Raw genomic sequence first — 23,683 nt, 5'->3', positions numbered from 1 at the left:
CTGAATATTTCGAAACCTTTTACAAGTATATTTCGATTAAACCGAATGAAATGATATTCATTAATGAAGGACAAAAAATAATCACAATAACTATCATGCATTACTATAGAGGCTTCCATCCACGACTCAAATAATAATAATAATTTTAAGGAGGCGTCCAGGTGTCTCAGGGTCAAAGACATTCGCCAAGCAAATCATCGATATCTCAGTTCTGTTCGCGTGGGAACTAGTCTAGACTCGTGCAAAGTTGGTGTGCGAGCAAACTTGCTGCAGCACCACGTGGGTTTCTTATTATTCTCAGGTTTTTACCGGATATTTCCTTCACAAAAAATACTGGACGACATGTATAGCCTATCGCGTGCTGCAAATTGGCGTTAACCATATTAAAATACAAAACAAATAACAACCTAAGATACTGCTATCAGATTTCCTCCATTGGTTAAGAATTGAGAGTGTCATACTAACATGATTACGTTATTTACTGTTAGCTTGAACTGACAGTGCCAAAAATTAGGACGCGCGAGAAATGAGAGCAGTATATGTGTGTGTGTGTGTGTGTGAGAGAGAGAGAGAGAGAGAGAGAGAGAGAGAGAGAAAATTTGAAAAAGGGTACGAGGCTCGTGTACAATTTATTCGAAACAAAATGGCCGGCTAGTTCCCTCAACAAAAAAAACATCCATTAAAACTCGATAATCGCGGCACATACATTCATAATTAACTAGTAATGTGTTCGCCTAAAATCTTATTTTGTGTCCATAATAGTTACAAAAGGGTTAAAAAAATTTCCTAATATTAGGGTGATGTATTTCTAAGAGATTATAGACGATACAATTAGAACGCGACGTCCCAGTCAGATGGTAAATAACTTCCTTGCACATGTTGGTTTCCAACAAGCCGTCGAAAAGAACGACATTAGTAGGTGTGTTCGGGTATTTGAAGAAAATTTTGCATTTGTAGACATTTGACTTTGCAAACTTACATTGTGATACACTAAATGGGAAGGTACCGCTAGTTTGTTAAGCGTTCGGGCTTTATTGAATGGTGAGGATACTGCTATAAATAAACTAATTTCAATCCAACTTTAATAATGACTCATGGTTGGCGTCTAAGCTTTTGACTGAAAGTGACTGAGAATATAATGGAGCACAACCGTATCGAAACCTGCTCAGATTATAATTTAGAGTAGTTGTCCTTAAAATGGTGTGGAATTAGTTTATGGCATTACATACACCAATGAATTATAAAAAGTCAATTAAACATAGCCACATAGCAAATAATAATAATAATAATAATAATAGCAAGATAGTAATAGCAGTATATGTTAAGCTAAAATCAAAGTAAATATTATCTAAAAGTACGAGTATGTATCCATCCATGCATTCTCCCATGTAGACATTCACATTTGAGACTTGTAAATGTACATATTAATATTTATCGTGTATTACTTAAACGGAGACCATATGCATGCAGCAAGAACTCATTCCAGTATAATCGGGTTAAATTAGCATATTCAGGAGACTTATTTTGTTAAAGTATGAACAACACTTTTCTTACAGTCAAAGAATGAGATGATGACACGTGCGATTTCTATGAAGTTATTATGGGTACATTGGTCTTTATGCAAAATTCTATTTTTCAATAATTGTTTCAATGCATGGGACGCACCATTTCGAATCTTCACTGCACCGCTTGACTACCTGTATTGAAAAGACAAACTGACGTTCGGCAGTAATAGATGGTCCTTAAATAGTAGAAATACTTTTTGCACTAGCGTCCTAATATTGATAGTCCATCATGTGTTATTAAGAAGGCGTTTTCATAAACTGATCGGTGCCTTTAAGGAAATGTCCATGGAGGGAGACAGAACCGAACCGGTTTGCAAGTGTTTTCATATAGGGGTTCAAAATGAATGAGATCATTAAAATCATATTTAGTATAAGCCTATTACCTGTTTTAATCTGAAGTTAACAATATAAGCGCAAATAATGGAATAATCTGGTGACAACTAGACGAAACCTAATAGTTCTAAAACAAACCGACCTTTTATTGTATGACAGGGCTACAACTGCAGAGGCTCACACTGTTGCTACTATACTATGTTATCTCCCTTACACCAAACGTTGGTCAATGTAAAAATAACGTCTTTTCTATTAGCTAAATGATGTTCTCCATAAATTGCAATATTTTTATCTAGTCGATGCTGAATTACATCCAGTTATTATTATCTTGGTAATTTGTGTTAACAACATCTAGTACTTACAAGCTTATTACTATAGGTAATTCTAAAAGAACAACACAACTTAAATAGTGGATAAAACATGGACACATCTCGCGAAATTCAATAATCAGCACCTTAGACTCACTGACAACCTTCACCTGGAAAATCATTGTCCGTTTAGCGGCAGTGCTTACATGTGCCTCGCAGTCTCCGGGGGTGTTACACTGTCATACATTAGGATCGACCACTTATTATATATGCCCATCCAAACATTTGTCTCCTATATTGTTCTTTTTATAACTTGCATTATTTGGTCAAGTAGGCTTTGGTACCAGATGTATAGATGATCCTCTGGTGACAAGAGGAGTCCGTTTCACCACTTCATTTTATTGTCTCTAATGCACAATAGGTGCTACTTCTGATATATCATTACTATCCTTCTAATTCATCGAAGATTCCGTTGTGTGTAGGCATGAGAGGGAGTTGAATTTCATGACACCCTCCTGGTAGAAGACAAATACAAGTTTTATTTCAAACTTAACAACATGAACACAAATAATGAGATAATCTTGTCCATCTGGAGGAAACGAAATAGTTTAAATATGGTACAAAAATCGAATGTCCTATTGACAACATTGACTAAATTAGCCGGGCAATGCAGAGCCCATTGGAGCCAAAGTTCACCGGTTCATATAGGCCCTACAGGTCGGACATGATCAGATATTGGGTTCTGCCAATAATCAATACCTGCATGTACGGTTGCTTATCTTTGCTACTTACATAGGTAAATAATTTCCTCTCTTTTAGCAAAGGTGGTGTGGGTACGCGAAATGTCAGTCCTGTTGTTACACACCACTTCCTCACTCCTTATGCATAAATCTAAAAGGTGTCATGTCAAAGACGTATGAATGATCAGCACCTTAGTTGACATAAAATAAGGTCCAAATGCGAAAACCAATGTAGTTTAAAACTGACCTTATACCTGAATATTGATTTTGACTGATAGTTTCCTCCAGTGGATTTACAATAATAACAGAATATAGCGAAAGATTTCAAACAAAATAGCCATTTTGAGGAAATCAAATTCTCAATTGCTAAGTTAGTTGGTGCTCGTGCCCAATTATCCTCGACATTTGAAATTTTGGAAGCGTACAGGATTTTCCAGATGTATATTTCTAGATTAAATTAACTACAAATCAATGCATGAGCGTAAGGATTAATTATCAATTGAAACGCAATGATTAAGCCACAATCATAGTAATTGGCAGGTTAGAATTTGTCGTGTCAACTGACATGACTCAACACTGTCTGATCCCACTTATACTAAGTTACGAGACAAAGAATATGTCTCAAGTTGACTTAGTTATCAGAAATAAGTGGTTCACCGTGATAAGCATTCTCTGTCAATTATATGGCTATGTACGTACGCCGCAGTTTCCTAATTACATGCAATTATTGAACGAGTTGTGGTCTCAATATAGAATAATTGTCTAACGTGACGTCAAAATACGATGATGACAAGCCCATCCCCGATATATTGTATAGACTAATGAATAGGTAGTACACGCTTCACCTAAAACTTAATTTATTTCACTTTGAAAATACATAGTCAATTTCTAATTAAAGTTCATGAATAAGAAAAACTACGATTTGCTGTTTGAAAAGAAAAGAAATACATGTAACATTTCTACAAAATGTGTACATGACTCTGAAATTATCTTTATTCACTATAACTTAATTTCAACACCCGAATGTTAGATTGAAACAGTCCCCTACTACAAACATATACATTGCTCATCGTACAATATACCAGGAATTGGGAAATAGAGCAGAGAAAAAATAAATTAATCTTTTTGCGTATATGAAATTTGTTACATAATTGAAGATAAAAAAAAGAAACGAGGATCCCAAAGTTGTTGTCAAGATAAGTCTCCATTTTGCTGTGGAAGGTATACAATTCTTATCCAAGTCTGTTCAAGGCAGCAAGTAAATGTATATTTTGCATTCTTGACCTGTCTTTGCTGTAAGTTTTAATCTTTATGCTTTTTCTGCTTTTGCCCCCAGCCCAATTTCAAACACCTGTATACTAAAGTTAGTTCAGGTCCTCCTGTGATGTTAATAAATAAACATTTTAATAGCAATGCCAAATCAAAATTATGGGGGGGGGTTCTTCTATTTTTCTAATGAGATGATTAGTCGATTTCGGCATTGGAGAAATTAGATCGTTATTGGCATCATTATATAATCATAATTTAACATAATCATTGTATCTAGGTTGAGGGAGAATTTCATGCTCCACATTGGGTGTAAATAGTCACGTAAAAAGTCATATGTCATCTAAAGCGACACTCTACTCATTGCGCAAAAGGTCTGCTATTGCATCCTTTTGTTCTTCCTAACAAATCAAAAACATTCTTCCCGCGATTTTCAGATCTGCTAACCTGTAATTAATGTTGCTTGCATTTATCAGAATGCATCATTTAAGCCTGAAAATAGGAAATTTGTTTGTTGTGTAGTCTGCGTTGTACTTGCATTCATACTTCATACATATGATACTATTTTCAACACAAAGACATGATCAAACACTATAAACGAAAAAAAAAGAAAAAAGAAAAACAACAGAAATACAAGGTTGACCTATGCTGGTTTTTATATATGATGTGTTTCATATATGATGATTTGCAATGAACATTTGATCTATGGCAGCGACTACCTCATCGAGTGTATGACAATTTTATTTACTCGGATGATTGATCAATCTTACATACCTGTAGATTGCAAAAAAGGGTTAGTAATACCACTGTACAAAGGTAACAGAAAATCAAAGAACTCCCTCGAAAGTTACAGGCCTGTTACTTTACTGCCTGTTATCTACAAAACCTTTGAGAAAATTATTCATGAACGTTTGGTAACTTGGCTCAAAGATACTAATTCTAGTATACCCAGTTCACAACAACATGGTTACCAAAAAGGTTTAGGCTGCACAACAGCGAGTTTTGTGCTGTTGCAATCAGTACAATATAATGTAAACATGGGTTCACGGGTTTTTGCTGCTTTTCTTGATACAAAAAAGGCATTTGATACCGTGTGGCACGAAGGACTGCTTTTTAAATTATTCACGTTGGGAATTACGGGTAAATCCCTTTTGATATTTTTTAACATGTATACAAATTTACAGAGTAAAGTTCTTGTAAATGGGCAATTTTCAGATTGGTTCTCAATTGGCCAAGGAGTGAGACAAGGGGGTGTTTTGTCAACCTTGATGTACACAATATTTATAAATGACTTGCTGCTACAGTTAGAAAATAGTGGATTTGGAGCAAAGATTGGATCCTTAGCTGTGGGAAATCCAACCCTAGCTGATGATATTTCACTTTTGGCTATATATCCTAGCAATCTACAAAAGCTGTTAGATATAGCATACGACTACAGTAATAAGTGGCGATTCGAGCTTAGTGTTACAAAGTCATACATTATCATTTTCGGACCCCAATACAAGAATTTTATCAATATGAAATGGTATCTTGGCCCGTCATGTTTGCCGGTCACCGATTCGGCAACACACCTGGGTCACCGGATTAACTCAAAGCTGACGTCGCATGACGCAATACTCGATGCATGCAAGAAAGGGAAAAGATGTTTTCACGGTCTGTTTGGTATTGGCATTAAACCGAATGGTTTAAATCCTTTGGTTGCTGCAAATGTAATTAAAAAGGTAATTTTCCCTTCAATGTTTTATGGAAGTGAATTATGGTGTAACATTTCAAAAAGTGACCTCGCTTTATTGGATAAAACTCTGAGGTATTTTGCCAAACATTTACAAGGTTTTCCAATACATACAAGATCAGACATTGCCCTGGGAATGCTAGGATGGACATCAGCGCAGTCCGAAATTGATAGAAGAAAATTGATGTTTTTACACAGATTGTGTTTGATGCCTAACAATGTACATACTAAACGTGTGTTTAACGTTGCGTTATTTCACTTCATTCTGAGCGGATGCATGTCAAGCTGCGGGTTAATTTCAAATTTATATTATACCTCAAAGAAGTTTGACTTGCTCGGGTATCTAACTGATTATTTACATTATTCTGAAATTCCAGATAAACATAATTGGAAAGAAATTGTAAGGTCAAAAATTGTTGGTCTTGAAAATAGCCTCTGGAGAGTTCGTATGTCTAATCAAGCAGATTTTGATAGATTCTCTTCGATACACGAATACTTACGACCTGCCTCAGTGTGGCAGTGGGCTAAAACTAGACAACACACTAAGGTATTTACATATGTAGCTAAACTATGGGCTGCTGTTCCACAAACACAGCTTGATATGTGTATTAGATGTGGGAATGTTTATACAGACTTGATACTTCATTGTTGTGTTAGTTGTCCTTATATGTCGAACTTTCGAAATTCTTTCTGGGATTTCCTTACTGATAAATTTCCCCTGAGCCTGCACATTACGTTATTTAATGCAGAAGATGAGCTGCAACTACAATATCTTTTAGGTAAAAGGTTACCATCAGGAGTAATCGACAAAGAAAACTCCAAGCTATTCGTCCTGTATGCAGCATACTTTGTCATGCAGTGTGCAGCTATCTTCTGTAAATAAGGTACTGAAACTTGCAACTTATGAGTTGACGAACACTTTGTTGATTGATATTGTGTAAGAATTTGTATTCCAATATAGAATATTTTTTTTTTTTTTTTTTTTTTTTTTTTTTTTTTTTTTTTTTTTTTTTTTATTTTTATATTTATTGATTGTATTCAGATGATTTATTCTTATATCATGTAATCTTCCATGGAAGGAAATAAAGATGATGATGATAACACAAAGACATGATCAAACACTATAAACGAAAAAAAAAGAAAAAAGAAAAACAACAGAAATACAAGGTTGACCTATGCTGGTTTTTATATATGATGTGTTTCAGTAGGTGTCTAACATAATGCAACTAAAAACACTATACTTCATCAAACTTGTTGAAACATGAACGAGATATATAAGGATCTTATTTAGCACATAGTGAAAACTTAGCGATTACTAACCGGAACGCATGAAATGCATCTACAGTTTAAAAAAATAAGCACATAAATACATCCATATCTGATTATTTTATCCCGTGCAATGGAATATGTGAATATGTCAGTCATTTGATTCATGCATGGATAACCTCAAAGCTGACAAATTGTACTTCTTTCTCTTCATTCATTTTGTAACATACGCACTAAATTTGTCACATGGATAAACAGCTTGTGATTTTCTTTTGTCGTTTATTTGGATTGAAACAAAAGGTTATTTGAAAGCGAACACTCAACGGCATTTCCTTCATCCTATGTCTACTGCAGCGCTATAAGATGGACTTGAGTAGTAGTGTGGTTCTTGAAAGTTGATTGGACCAACGAAATGATTTTATGCCCCGCACAATACGTTGATAAATTATTAGTCTTTCTTCAAACAGTTTAAATTTAGATGTTCGATGAACATTTTCTGTAGAAAATAGTTTGATAAGTTCATTCAGGAGCTATTAGACTTTCATAGATAGGCAAAGATTAGTGATCCTAGTTCTGGTCTGGTCACTAGTGAGAAATAAGCAAAATAGTATTATTTGAATTTGTGGAATTTATAACAGTCATCATCACCATTTAGAGCAGTTTTAATATTTTCTACTAAAAGACATAAGAAGACATAACAAGGCATCTGAAGTTCTCCACTCCCCACATACCACAGGTAAATTAGAGAAACCAAAAGGAGGTCAGTTCCAAGGTGCACTCTCAAAACACGTAAAAAGACAAGCCAGAGTGAAAGATGCAGCAAATTTTAAACAAAAGCAACGTTGTCCGTGGTGTATCATTCGCTGATTGTGACTCCAGATTGGATCACATTGTGAGGGAAGAAGTAAACGTGTTATATCCATTCCATCTCACGCACAACAAAAGCAGTCCCGCTTCTTCTTTTTGTCAGAACTGAACAGAAGAAACCAAATGTTTTCTTTAAATCTCAGGAATAATCAGGCATAATCCGTGTAGCATAGACAAAAAGAATTTAATACAAATTTATAGAGTTCTTTTAAGTATGATTTAATGGTTGATATATAAATTTCACTTGTGATGTTAACAATGAACGATACTCTTTGAAAATAATACAAAAAATGTGATTGTGAAAGGTTATCTTGATATCATCAGCTCTAGTGCACTATTCATTAACGATTCGTCAAACGTACGTATAGTTTTCGTATTGAATTGATTGAAGAATAGCATTACTAATTACATAATATGCAACCATGTGAACTACTAATATAACTATTTCTCTAATATTAGTAAATTTCACCGGATCTTATTACGACAATAGAAAGAATAACCCGACTCTTAGGATCAGAGGGGGGCCCGAGTGGCAGAGTGGTCTAAAGCGCTCTTCGTTACGGATCACTGCCATCGCACCTCTGTCTGCGGCGGTTCGAGTCTAGGATTCAGCCAATGTGGGTATGTGAGAAAGCTTGCAGTCGCTTCTCGTGAGTCGGTGGTTCTTTCCGGGGTTTTCCCGGGTTCTTCCTCCAACATTAATACTGGCCGCCATGTATAGCCTATCGTGTGCTGAGAAATGGCGTTAAACCCCATAACAACAACAAATACTTTGGATCAGAACTTCATTTATTGATTTACCCTAACGTTATGCTTCAATTGTTCGTGCCTAAAGACACCTTTAACACAACATAATGGAAATGATACCAAATTACCTTTCGAAAGGAAAACACAATGTGGTAAATATATTCTCCAACACTTGGACAAAGAAATCATTGTAATGTCATGTATGCGCTTACTGAGCCCAAAGAAACGGTTCATGCATAACTGTAAATGTATTCGAACCATTGTACTATGCGGTAAAATAATGTACTGTCATTGTTGGAACCTATTTTGTTGCTCTACAACGGTTTGTGGTGTCTGAGTATTGGTATACCTTTCATCTAACAAAGAGGCGTTATTTCTGAAGGTGTTTAACAGGGTTGAAACGTCTATTGAGACCAATGATCTCTTGAATTGCAAGGCTGTCACTTTCTTCTTCGCGGGATATGTTATGTGTACCCAATTCACCGACTAGCTCGAAATCTTCGAGTCCATCTGAAACAAAACATCTTGTCTGGTCATCGGTTTTTGTGTTTTTTCTTTGCTTATCCCCTCTGGGGCCCTGTAGATGTCTATTATATGTCTACTTTCTAGCTTGGTTACCTTAGCAAATCCTCCTCCTATATATTCAACAACTATATTATGACGCTAATGTCTTAATTTACCTTGTCCTGTCGGCACAGATAGGTCTTTATTGTATACCGTTTTTCTACAAGAGTCATCAACTCTTTACTGATACTTTTAGCAGCTATTAGGGGTGACCACCATAATTGTCTAGGCCGTCTTTCAAACCCTGTGTTTGCTCATGATAATTAGAATGTGTTGTAATAGAGTAATATCAAATGTTCTATCGCGCATATTGGTGTCATTATCATAATTTTCCATTTAAACTTCTCACCTTTCCTCAGCCGCCATGAAACTTGTACATATCATGTCAATATTACCGACATGACAACTTAATTGTTGGTGTGATTAATAACCTGAGCACCATAAAACAACATGTCATATTTCCAAACTTCACCAGGAACACTGTTATTGTGCTTGGCACCGTTTGCATGGCATTTTCAATGACCGAGCTGAAGATCACCAATCCCGCGTACCAACCATGCTATTGTAGCAAGCTTTGGTTATGAAATCGTCACTGGTCGGCACTGACTATCGATAGTATAAGCGTCTGATGTATCTCTGGCAGTATGAAACACGACCACGCATATCGCTGTTTCTGCACCAGTCAAATTAACACCAGCACAGACTGGTCGCCTAAACTATCTAGTGGCTTTCAGAACAGTGAAATAATACACTGACCAACCAGCCTCTTATCTTCGAGAACCGTATGAGCGCTGAAGAAGCAGAAAAAAAACTGATGTATACAAGGCTTAACTTCAGCAAGACACAGGTCACCAAGTTTAAACATCTAGCCGAATGTGCTTCTGGTAACATGCTTGCCTAGGCTATGCAACAATGCTGGGCTGACACGTGAAACGGCGATAGAAGATAAACATCAGACGATACCATGTTATAGTCTTTCTGGGGACCATTTTGTTATAGATGGCCCTTGTACACGTCATCTCAGGCAACAACACACGTACGAGGATCACGATTGAATGAGCCGTCAAAGCGATAAGTGAAAACAAAACATGTGGATCAGTTGGAACGATGTGCAATTTAGCTGCCCGCAGCATCTAATAGAATACGACTTTCTCTTACATACGGAATACATGTGTGTGTTGCTCATGTCATTAAAGAAAAATAACATCAACTGATTAGCTGTGTAACAAAGTTGCAAGAGGTCTTCAGCACCTCGCGTAAATTATACCGAAAACCTTCATAAGCACGACGAGGTAATCGGCGGCATTCAACTTCGGTATTGACGATTGCCAAGCGCTTACTAAAACTAAACCAACCGGCCTTAGTTGCCAAGACTTGGAAAACGCAGCTAAAGCTTTAACATATTGAGATTTTAATTGCAGGACATAGTAGTTAAACAATGAATCGTTCTTAATGTTATAGTCAAGTACGTCTAAAGACAATACTAATCTATTTTGCATTCATGACCGACGATTAAATTGTTGACACCTGCGTATTCACTATCTCAATTGTTTTCTTCTCTGTAATGCAACTAGATGAGCTCGACATCAGATGCGTCCGCAACGCGTAAGTAATGGAATAAATATAAGCTGAACCGATTGAATACCAAAATAGGCGCAAGAAAAGTCTATATTGCCTCATTAAACGAAAGGAAAGATGAACAGCATGCTGAAACAACTTAACTTGTATGATTATACATGTGATTACTGTATGGCGGATGGCGAATAGCTTAAGCTTTTTAACATTTACTCACTTCACGGAGCGAAGAGGTAAAGCTTTCTGACATGTACCCACTTCACTTTAACAGCAAATTTACGAAATACACTTTACCTCGGGGGAGCGTGATGTTGAAGGGCCTTGCCACCATTGGATATATGTTTCTGCTGACTACTTCGGCATCGAAATCTTATCATTTCTCAGGGCTTCTTAATATCTTTAATTGCGTCATAATGGCAAACTGCAAACAACCGACAACTGGATATCAAACGTGTGGCAAGTAATCAAGTTGACTAGGTTATTCAAAAAACGTAGAAGCAGTAAATACAAATTCAGTGAAAACTGTCAAAGTTTCAAAGAATGATAGCAAAGGATGATGGCAAGGATTGGCCCAAGATTCCGCTCCGTGTCCCTCTAGGGAAGCGAAAGCTCCGTGTCCCTCTAGGGGAGCGAAAGCGAGGGTCGTTTGCAGAGACTTATTTATTGAGCTATGTTTATCTATGGTTGACACGCTAAATATAATTGATAATACATGTTAGCCGCTGCGATGTCCTTTCTGTCAATTGCACGCTTTAGAATTGCTTTCCAGTTCTGCCACGCCGCTGATGCTATCGCTTGTTTTTAAGGCCGTCCTCTGTTAGATCATATTTAAAGTGTTCTACAAATCGCTGTGCAACATAGTCGGGCTAAATAGTGTGTGTGTGTGTGTGTGTGTGTGTGTGTGTGTGTGTGTGTGTGTGTGATATAACAATTTTTCAGTATTAATCACTACTATGTCTGCAGTGTGGCAGTTTATGGCGGTGTATATCACTAGAACATGCCTCAGACATGTAGCATGATGCATTAACTTTAACAGTCATATTATCCTGACACCAGGCTGACCAGTCCTAACACTAACTTCTTAAAGCTGAACGCCAAGCGAGGCAGCTGCTAGTACCATTTGTGAACGTTTTTCATATGACTCAGCCGGGGATCCAACCCACGAACTTCCGCTTCCGAGACGGTCGCTCTAACCATTAGGCCACCGAAGCGGCCATAGTTGGGTAGAAGCTGTATATTATTACATCCACCTTGTAAGCATATTAAGGTTCGTCAGTATCAGTAAGGAGTGATAGTATCGTACACCCTTGCTCTCTTCTATTTTCACTGGGTCAGTTATGTATGTTATGCACACCCACTCCTCCTTTATCACCCTTGTTATACGTATATCATCATCATCATCACTCTGAACGATAACATTTATGCAAATGAAAACGTCCGCGACTGTCAGAAGAGCTGCAACAATGATCGCCACGTGTGTGACGATCATTATATTTCGAGTTTGCGTATCGCCTCATACGTTGTGTCCTGACATAATGTCAAACTTTCCAAGCCCTAGCAAGTCCTATTCTTCAAGTATAGCTGTGCTAAGGACGTACGCAGTGCTGTCAGTTTCAGCATGTTTCTTCTCATCGCAACAATTGTAATATGAATCTAGGTTTAGGTCTTTGTGAGAAGTGCAAGGTCCAATGTTACCCTGGCTTTTTCTATTTTCAACACTTCCAACTTCCTGCCTCGCGGTTATGGCTTTGATGATAGCGGTTTTTCCTTACCGTCTCAAGCAGACCAGAATCTTTTGTGCACGAACCTGTTGGCGATCGATCTGCTCCCGGAACTACGGCAGTGTTGTTCGGCTCCTTGGGTGAAGAGGCACTTTTTTCAGGAGATATATTTTATGTATGTGTCGTTATCTTTTATGTCACATAACACAACTATGTACAAGGAATTTAATATATATGTGTGAATAATATTATAGGATCTTAAGTTAACATACTTTTCTAAATGGAAATTACATACCTACATAAGATATTATATTTACCTCAAGTAATTCCTCTTTTCAAACGAAGCTACTATGATCAATTAAACTGCATACTCCATCGGACCTGAAATGTTATCCACGTTTTAAAACATCTACTAAATTTTCAACATTAAGTCCTGGTTACGAAATAATAATGTAATATTATCTTCATTCTACTTGATCAATTTTACCCGCAGGATGCAAACATCAAGTGTATGAGTCATAACTTAAGACAAGATATATACAGGCACTAAATAACTGTAGTTAGCACATCATTGAAATTCTAGAAAAAATATCCAACCCGTATCTTCATAGCTCGCTCAAATTGATTACTAGTATTGTGTATAAAATCTGCTAAACTGTAGATCAACGTAATCCAGCTTTTTGAACGTTATCAAGCACTGACCATGATATATGCCATACCTTACCAGGTTTACGAGAACCATTTTAGCAAAGCCCCAATTTCGGACTTATTGGGTTTTAAGTATTAAACTCTTCCTGATAAGCATTCCTGTCCCTTACACAATATGAACTATAGTTCTTTATAATGCATGTGAACAAGACAAGATGTCCCTGATTTGTATCTGTTGTGATATCGGCGTCTCCACTAGCTTGTAAATAATGCTTGAGATCTTCAAGGAAGTAATACATTAAGTTTAAATGACTTCGTACTGTTTGAGACCTGTCTCATACTCAACATGTCAAAAAATGGAACAAATATGTAATAAATAAAATCTAACAATTGCTTTTTTCTATCTGATTGAACATTGATACAAAATCTCCTTTATACCATGTCTATATGTTCTATAGCAAAATCCGTTTGATATACACAGTTGAATGCAATTTTAAAATTTTTTCCTGCTTTGCAACGCATATCAATCTTATTCCGCTGTAGACAAACAACAAATATAGAGCCAGCAACTGCATCCGATGTTTTTATTATACCTTGAGAAAGATTATTTTACCTTTCACATAAATTAATTTTGCAGAGTTTCAGTAGAAAACTAAACAAGTCGATGGATTCATAAATTATTTAGGGATTATTTATTATTTATGTTGTCTTTTTAAATTTTTGAAAGATCTGGGCTTGAAACGTCTTTCGAGAAGCTGAAGGTAATTACCGTTTGGAGTTTTACTCATACATGACACAAACATCTCACTAATAGTAAAGATAACATTGGACGATTTATGTTTATGTTTGCTAAACGTTTGTATTACCTTAGAGTTAATAAACGTTTCCTGCGCAAAATCAGCAGGAGAATGAGAATGTGTCACAAATTGAAATTGTTACAAGAAATTCTAGCACAGGGGCAAACATAGAACACAACAGTTTGCACTAATACATTTACTATCAGACTGTATTCCTTAAAATAGTTACAAAATGAAACAAACAATTGACAAGCTTAAAAAACACTTATTCGTCAACATTATGCGCACAATAGTATTCAAAAAGACAAAGTGGAAAATACAATGGAGGTGAAATCAAGGAATATAAAAACAAATACTGTCTTCTAAACTCAGGACAAAAATACAAAAGTCTTTTAAAATAGGAACAATGAATAGAATTCAGACGATTGTTACATACGCTTCCATTTCAAAGAAGATATACAAACCGAGGGTACGGATGATTAGCCGTTGATTATTGGCAAATCTCAGGAGTTTTTAAAGCTATTATTTCTCTTCTGACATTTATACACGTATATGTATTTTCCTTAGGTGTTACAAATGGAACGTATGATGAATCATAGTTTACATAGGTACCTTTCTGCGAGAAAAGATCCAAATACGAATTTCAAATATTTTTCTTTCTTTTCTCATTTCAGAACGCTAATAATATATTACATTTGTATTATCTGATTATATAATTATGTATTTTTACTCGTGAAATCAAAATCACAGTATATTACGCCCAGGTCAACGCCCAGGTCAACGCCGTTTAGCGGAATCGCTGAAATAGAAGACAATAATATAAGTTCGACATGGAACGCTTGTATTGCAATGACCAAATCAATGAACAACAAATGCCGCTTAAAGCAACTTTTAAATGAATCAACTTTCTTCTGTAGTAAACGATTCGATATAAATTATTTACAATTTATGCTAACTCTCATCATAGGGCTTTGCAAACGCATAGGCAGAATCGAGATATTAATTCAAAGGATAATAGGAGTTTTAACCTTTAAGTACCGATATGGACTTTTTGATCCCTTTGTAAATGATTTAAATCTAGGAGAATGCTTGGGATTTTGCAGATATTTTATCAGACAGAAGAAGTATAGGTGAGATATATTTGGTTGAATATGAAAAGTAGTAAGTTCTGACTGTACCAACTAATAAAACCCTATGCAAGTCGCACTAGCAGATGCAAAGAGGAAACATAAAGTGGTACTGTGCAACGTAATGAGATTCGTTTTAGACTGGTAATGCAGTGAAAAGAAAAAGTAGCGTCAGCTGATATTGTGGCATTTTGTGCCCTAAAGTAAGACAATATTAAGCACGTGCAGCACAGGTGTTGCAGCAAACACGCACTATGCCATACAGTCGGAGGTTTTGACAAATAAATATAACGAATCACAAATGTGTTCTGGAAGTTACCGCTCATTGAAGTGGTTGGTATCTCATCGCGGTTACAGTTATTTTACTACATTATGCACAAGGTGAAATTGTTTTCGGTATCAAAATTTTTGTGTTAATATCTGATGTCAATTTTCTATTTATCGTCGCTGACTTTCACCATAGAAGATCTAACTACTTTATAAAATGTAATTGTTGACATATTTCTCCAGGTAATCACCATAACTGTTTTTTAATTACAAATGTGACATCAAAGAACAAAATTTCTCACGAAAACAAGTAATGACTAAAATATCTTAAGTGGCTACTCAAGAAAGTGTAAGTTGTTAAAAAATATTGATTCTATTTAATAATTGGTGTTAACCATGGTTACAGGTTGAGTGTAGCATGGTCATATTAAAATATATGTATTTGCTAGAACAAAAAATGCACAATGATTCACCTTAAGAAATAAAATGTCACGTTAACAACTGACATGCAGTTGCATTATTGTTGAGAATTTCATATTTACCTCAACTTTGAACCTCTAGTGTAATGTTATTTTACGCATTATATTGTTCTTCTTTGATTCATTTTAAACATTGTATTTCCTTCAGGTGACTGGTTAAGACGAAAAACAGAGTGCAGACATTATAATCTGGTCTAGACATAAATCGGTAGAAATGAGACAAATTTAAGGTAACCATTATACAAGTATGCTGGCCTGTGGTGCGGTCATATCTTAGCTGGTGTTGTTTGGAACTTCCGTCCTTACGACAATTGCATACCGAAGAAATTTTTTAAATCAGTTTTCCTCTGTCTCCCGGTTTAAACATATGCCATTTGACCTTCATGAGACTAATCAATTGTATCCCATTCTCTAGAAGCGTATTTGGACGACATCATCTAGAAATATGTGATCAGTTCCATTCTAGTAAAATGAACGAACGATCTCAGTTCAGATTAGTAACATATAGGTTTTATGATCAATTATGCAGTCCCGCTTTCATCTACCGCAGACGTTTGTCTTGATATGAGTTTTATCATTCATCTCAACCTGGTACGACTTTTATACCCTCGGATATCGTCGTCTTCGTAGAACCAATGTCCAACACAAGATGGATCGCAACCAAGTAGTTTCTCAACTCATCTTATTTTTATATAGCGGTACTTATCCATCTTAGATATATCTACGTGCGTTAATTGGGGATTACCTTGTTGTCTCAAAGTCGTCGCCCTATCAAGATACTGGAATAAACGATCAGGGCAGAGAGTGAGATAGTAACATTCTCGGACCAGTGATGCAGCCAACGATCAGTAAAGGCCGGAATATACAGGTTGCCACATCAATCCTTTGCTGACGGAAGCCATCATCAAAGTTTAATTTTTTTACCAATCATCTCCAATACAAGATATTGTTCATCTTTTCATACAAATCTGCAATGGTGACAAAATCACCCCAGCTCTACATTATGGTGTGTGCATCTCGTCGTTGATGCGCACAAAGCAACATCGAAATTAAAATCAGATGCATTCCATGCAGACTCACTGTTCGCCAATTTTATGTGATGGACGAAACCGTTTCTCCATTCCAAATGACCCTTAAATCATATTGTTTAAGAATAGTTAGCGTGCGATGAGTGATTTTATTTTACAACCAGGCGGAATTACATCTGTCTTTCTTCGTTTCCCCAATACCGGGTCCAGATGGTTGGTCCGTTGACACTCTTTCTCTCAGCATTGAGAGACTACCACCCTTTGCCTATCCCAACCCCAATGATCATAGTTCAAGAGATTCTTAAGAAATTGAAAGGCCAGAAGTGCAAATTAACTCAGATTAACTCTCACTACCCCTCTCCGCTAGTACAAATCCTGGATCAACTATCTTCTCGATCTCATGAGAAATCTATCCAAGAAGATCCTGACTTTGCCGAATCTTCTCAAACCCCATCGAACCCACGTTTTTAATCCTAACCAGGACCTTCACGCCTATTACTTGTCCAGAGTGCCTTACAGCCGAGAATTCAACCTACCAAACTTGGAAGAGAAGTGCGCGAGCTCGAAGGCACCCCGCTTTATAGGCTTGTGAAGGAATGTAGCGCGCTTTTAGGGACTGGCACAAAGTCAAACCATCGTCCCTTTGAGAGCATTAGTCCCCACACGCATTTAAATTTGCATTTTGCCTGTTCGAGGAAAAAATTTAACCTATGTTGTGGTTTGGACCGAGACAAGGAAACCTCAGTCAAGGTGTTACATTATACGTTTCCTACATAAAAGACGATTCATATGATAAAATTACCTTGGCATGTTACTTATCTTTCCATTCTCTATATCATGGAATAGGATTTATATCCGTATGTGAATTTCTAAACCGTGGGTAATGCATATCGGAAATGATTGACAGAAAAGTTAATGTCCTATTAACTAATACTATATCAGTGAATGGTGATATTGACCTTTAGGGTTTTTACAAAAGATGTTTTTTTTCGAAAAGTTTTATTTTGCTGACATGTTTTGGTCAGGCTTTTGATAAGGACACTTTCACTCCTTGTTTGTATCAATCAGAAGGTATTGATGACAGTGATCCACTTTTAGCGACTCATCTTCGTTATTCTAATCAGGGTGATAAACGACAATCACTTGTCGTTGAACAGGAAGAAGATCCTGATATCTCCTGTTTCTTTCAAAGGACCATTAGTGAAACTGACGATACTGAAGTTCCTGTCTGTTATTTCATTAAAAATGGATTTTGTTTGAGATATCGAAACCTTCCGAAGTACCTGCTGATGAGGAATGGCCAGTGAACTATCAAATTGTAGTTCCAAAACCTTACAAACAGGAAATACTTAGTTTGTCTCTTGAAAAGCCATTGGCTGGTGCTTTAGAGATCAATAAAACTTATCACAAGATCTTGACTCACTTCTATAGGCCAAATATCAAAAGTGATGTTGTTAAACACTGTAGATTTTGTCATACCTGTCAAATGGTAGGAAAATCAAGTCAGACAATACATAAGGCTCATCTACAACCTATTCCTGCCTTTCACGAACCATTTAGTAAACTTATGGTAGATTGTGTGGTCCCTTACCTAAGACCAAGTCAGGTAACCAATACATGTTGACCATAATGTGTGCGTCAGCAAGGTTTACAGAGGCAATTCTTATGAGGAATATCAATCTAAAGCAATAATAAAGACTTTGATAAAGGTTGTTACTCAATTTAGTCTTCCCCATATATGTCCCGTCTGATCAAGGCTAACATGTCATGTCTGGAATTTTCCAGTAAGTTATGTACGAATTGGGAATCCAAAACTTCAAATCTTCTGACAATCACCCTGACAGCCAATGGGCATTATAAAGATTCCATCAGACTTAGCATGATTCGATCATATCTTTTTTGATGCGGGTAAAGATTGTGATGAAGGCCGTTAGGGAATCAGTTCAAGACTCTTTAGGTTTCTGTCCTTCTGAACTTGTTTTTGGACACTGTGCGTGGTCCGTTGAAGTTATTGAAAGAGAAATTTATTTCTAATGAAGATTCTGAAATTAATCTTCTTGATTATGTTTCTAATTTTAAGTATAAGTTGTCAAAGGCTTGTTAGGTCGCAAGAGCAAATCTGCACTCTGCTAAGACAAGATATGATAAAACCTCGAAGAAAAGGAGCGTACAGCCTGGTAATAGAGTCCTGAATCTCTAAGCCCATACCACAAACTCCTTGTCAGGCCAAGTATTATGGTCCCTACACAGTTGACAGGAACGTAAATGATTTAAATTACATCATGCATACTCCTGAGAGGTGTAAACAAAACCGACTCTGTCACATAAACATGGTAAAAAATTATATCGAAAGAGATGGCCAGGTTTAATGAATTTAGTTGTACATGTCCCACTCAGGGAAAATTTGCGTGAATGAATATCATGGGAATCAACTGACATTATAATGTTAAATCTTAGGAATTGAGAAATTATGAACGATCTGGACCTGAACTTTCACATTTGCATGAATGAAATGAAGTTAACCATTTATGACAATTAATTTATCAAAAAGTGATTTCTTTCGTGCTATTGTAACCTTTCTAGGACGTAAGTATTTGGTATATTTTTCAACAATTGTTGTTTTCACTCTTTCTTGTGTTACTGTTTATTCGAGCCTAAACACGTAACACTGTAGAACTTCTACCGACAAACATGTTGAGTACTTCCACCCACCCCTGCACAGACATCTCAATACGAACCACTCTAAATATGACCTTATTTGATTTACATGGTTAGGAAATAAATTAGAACTCTATACAGTCATTTAAATGAAATGTTTTCACACAAAAATGTCAGTTCACAATACATTTATATCCTTATAGACGAAACTGTGGTTGATAATTTTGTCATTACAATAAGCACATGAATCGTGATGGTCCACCATGTAGCTCCTCACTGTCCCCAGATAATGCCCACAAAATCACAGCATCTGAACATCCTGTAGTATGTATATATTGGACCACAGAATGCAAAAACCGTTCATAAATATCGAGGACATCAGTTACCTGCAAAATTAAATTTTCTTTGCAATGTTATAAGCCAAAATCAGACTTCGTTATGTGTATCTTCCATTAACTTACTATTAACGCTGGGAACGAATAAAATAAGAAAAACAATTATTAAGCGTGCAAGTCTTTATGCAAAAGAAAGATTCTTAATGTTGAAAAAGCTCCTTCATTCAGGTATAAAAAGGATAAGCTATAAATGTTAAATGTTAGAACACCTTGCTGGAGTTGTTTCTCTGAGTTAATCAACGTATCATTAACGTTTGCTATTATGTAATAATTTTATAATTGTTTACTGTATTATTTCACTGCAGGTTAGATGGTCATTTTTAAGAGTTTGTTATAGCGGAGTAAGAATTTGCAAATCCACACAACATCTCATATTTAGCAACAAATGCAAAGAGAACAACAAAATAAAAGCATTATTTATGCATATTCACTAATTAAGAGGCGATATTAATAGTATAATTACCCTTTGGACTCTATTTATCCCAAAAAAAGAAATACGGGTTCCAGGTATTTGGTCTCCTAGATAAACTATGTCCAACAGCATTTGAAAAATAATCCGAAAAATGATCCTCTGATCGCCATTCTCCATTAAACGCTTTCGGAGGATTACCTTTCTGCGTATTTTCTTGGCAACGGAAAGGGACAACTGCAATAATTAACTGATATTATAATTGCTCATCATTTACAATGTATATAGTGAATTATTATATATGCCTTTTATCTTTTCTAAATATAGCTGTTGTTAAATATTAATATATTTAAAATTATTTAGGGACGTTCTTTTTTAGTTTGGTCTATATAAATATCTTTGGAAAATAATGTTGCTTATATTACATTTTTCGGAATACCATCAAATGTTAAATGTGCCAGGTAAAAACATTTCTTAATTGTTATCAAGGAATTTCGTGTTTCTGTTCCGTTCTAGGGGTAAAATAATAAGTAACTGTATTTCATTTCAGGTGTTTAATGTGAACAATGAAAAGTTACTGCTGATTGAGCAATGCAAGATCTGAAGGTATTTTACCTCTAATAGCGATTAAAACACACACACACACACACATACACATAAAAGCGTCATTTTGGGGCTTATTCGAGCGTAAATAAATGTTTTGGATAATCGATACAATACAGGAAAAAACGTATATTTTTTCATTAACAAAACTAATGGTTCATTTTTAGTCTCTTTTCGTGAATTTTTTTTTCTTCGGAATTTATGAGAATCCAAGTGGGTTTGATTTCATAAACGAGGTAGTACATTCATATATTAAATTTAGTACGGTTCAACTTTTATATTTTTCTAAACTTGTGTTTCAGTCCAATGTACAGCTGTATAGTATCTGCTATTGAATAACAATGGTAATATATTCACGATTAAATTTGTACATCCGTAAAATATCAAGATTTCCCAGGAACATATATAGCTCGACTTTAATTGTATCCGTGAATATGTATTCTAACTCAAATAAATATAACATTTGAATAAATGCTGAGTTATAAACAAGTACATACGTCAAACAACAGTGTAACATATAAATACTCAACCGCGAATGAAACACTGCGTTTATATATAAATATATACCATTTTGGTTGCGTTTTATTTTCTTTCCTCGAAATGAATTGTATCTTAATGCACATATTAAATAGATTCAATTATTTCTGTTTAAAGATTATTACTAATCGTATTTATGTTACTCCACCGTCATTTCGATCTTTACAAGGATATTGTAATGTAAACAGGGCAATACTTAGAATTTTACTTAAAGGAATTCCATGACAGTCAGCGAGTTAAATAACATGCTGGACTAACACATATTTAAGCATTTCATCGATATCTGAGACATTGCCGTTTTCTCGTATTGATATATACTATTTGTGATATCGGACAATCATAATTTACGTGAGTGTTTATAACCTCACAATATAGAGCAATAACTTTGATATATATTCATTGTTGCGGCTAACGAATGTTTTTGTTTACGTCCGACAGGGATTAGAAAATATTGCGATATGTCTCAAATGATATATACATATGTATACCATATTCTGAATATATTTTTAATACAAAATTATGTTCAAATTAATATTTGATATCTTATTCTTGAACGTCACTCAATTTGATCTTCAGATAATGGTTTCTCATTATGGTCTGGAGTCAACATAGCCATCATGGTGCACCATAAATGAAGAACATCTACATCGTTTCATCAGAAGAAAATATAATTCCACTGTCTTCTAAATCGGATATGTACTCAATTCACGTAATTCATTTTCATTATTGTGGGAATATGTGACAATGTGAATATTCGCATATGGATATGTCATTTCCAATTCAATAATTGTGTTTCTGATGTGTTCAGAGAGAGTTGTTAAAGTAATCTATAATAGGTAAGTCTATAAGTCATCTGTGTTTCAAAGATTTGCTTTTCTAAATATAACAATCACCTCCAAGATGTTTATACTCAGCTACGTATCACCAATGTTACTCATGTATATCCAAAGGAAACCTATCTAAAATATATACAGAGTTGTTTCTCTTTGACAAAAAAAGTGCACAATTATCGTAAGCGTGCGTTAGTCTCTTCTGTTTAAAGATATATTACTACTAATATATGTACCGGATGGTATAAGAGATTTTTCGTAACTGATACATTGAACTTATTTTATAAATATATAATAAGCAGAGATTATTTGTGAAACACTAGTAATTGTCTTCTTAAGTCTTGTCGTTTTGAGTTTACAATTACATATCTATATACGCTCTATCCAAATACGAAAATAACCAGAGCTAAAATATTTAGAATATTTACACATACATATACCTGTAGTGAACCATTATTTTATTAAAACATGCTAACGCTCTGTGTAAATACGCACTTAAAGAAAGTTTTCGTCGCTATAATTTCTATAATGATTGCAATATGTGGTTATATGCACGATGCTTTTTAATTTATTTTGTCGCATTTCAATTAGAATATGTGTCACGGAAATCATAGCAAATGTGTCTTGTATCCTCGTCTGGGAATATGGAAAGAGTATAGCACGTTGCCTGTCATCCCTCTTTCTATGCATCAGAGATTTTCAACTTAATCATTTTCGTTAGCAACAGTGTGTATTCACAGATATTTCCATATGAATGTAACGTTCATATTTTGTACCTCTGGTACGGGACTATAAATTACTCCTATATACCTAATGAAAGCGGGCAACATTACATAGGCTAATAAGTTTTAAGATGCGCTATATTTGAAAGATATAATGTCAAAACGTACAACTTAGCTTGTCAGTCTAGTCCACAAATTAATTTTCTGCGATTGTATTTGGGTCGATCGAGTATATTTGTTTTTCAAAATTATAAATTCATCTGCAGAATCAGTGAGTTTCTAACTTGCAATTTTGGTGACTCATCAATCACGTTCTGCAGCAAATCGGGTGTAAAATGTATGAAAATAAGTAATTCTGAAGAACAGCAACATACTACAAGTTTTCTTTTCTAAATTCACATTTTAGCTATATCATTTTCATTATTGCCAATGCTGTATAATTATCTACGAAACTTAACATCAATAATTGTAAATAGCCACTTGTTTGCGTGGTTATATT

At 35.4% G+C, this 23,683-nt stretch overlaps 1 long non-coding RNA gene across 1 annotated transcript in view; it reads left to right on the top strand.

Moving 5' to 3' along the window:
• Positions 1 to 23,683, top strand: part of LOC149794518 (uncharacterized) — an 86,518-nt gene that overhangs the window by 4,783 nt on the left and 58,052 nt on the right. Inside the window, exons 3-5 of the long non-coding RNA XR_016422638.1 lie at positions 16,151 to 16,232; positions 21,043 to 21,098; positions 22,209 to 22,468. This is a non-coding gene — a long non-coding RNA (uncharacterized LOC149794518). The remainder of the gene's footprint in view (positions 1 to 16,150; positions 16,233 to 21,042; positions 21,099 to 22,208; positions 22,469 to 23,683) is intronic.

This window comes from Sinohyriopsis cumingii, chromosome 8 (genome assembly GCF_028554795.1).
Source record: "Sinohyriopsis cumingii isolate HCF-2022 chromosome 8, ASM2855479v2, whole genome shotgun sequence".
Lineage (NCBI taxonomy): Eukaryota > Metazoa > Mollusca > Bivalvia > Unionida > Unionidae > Sinohyriopsis > Sinohyriopsis cumingii.
This window is presented reverse-complemented; position numbering and strand designations above follow the sequence as displayed.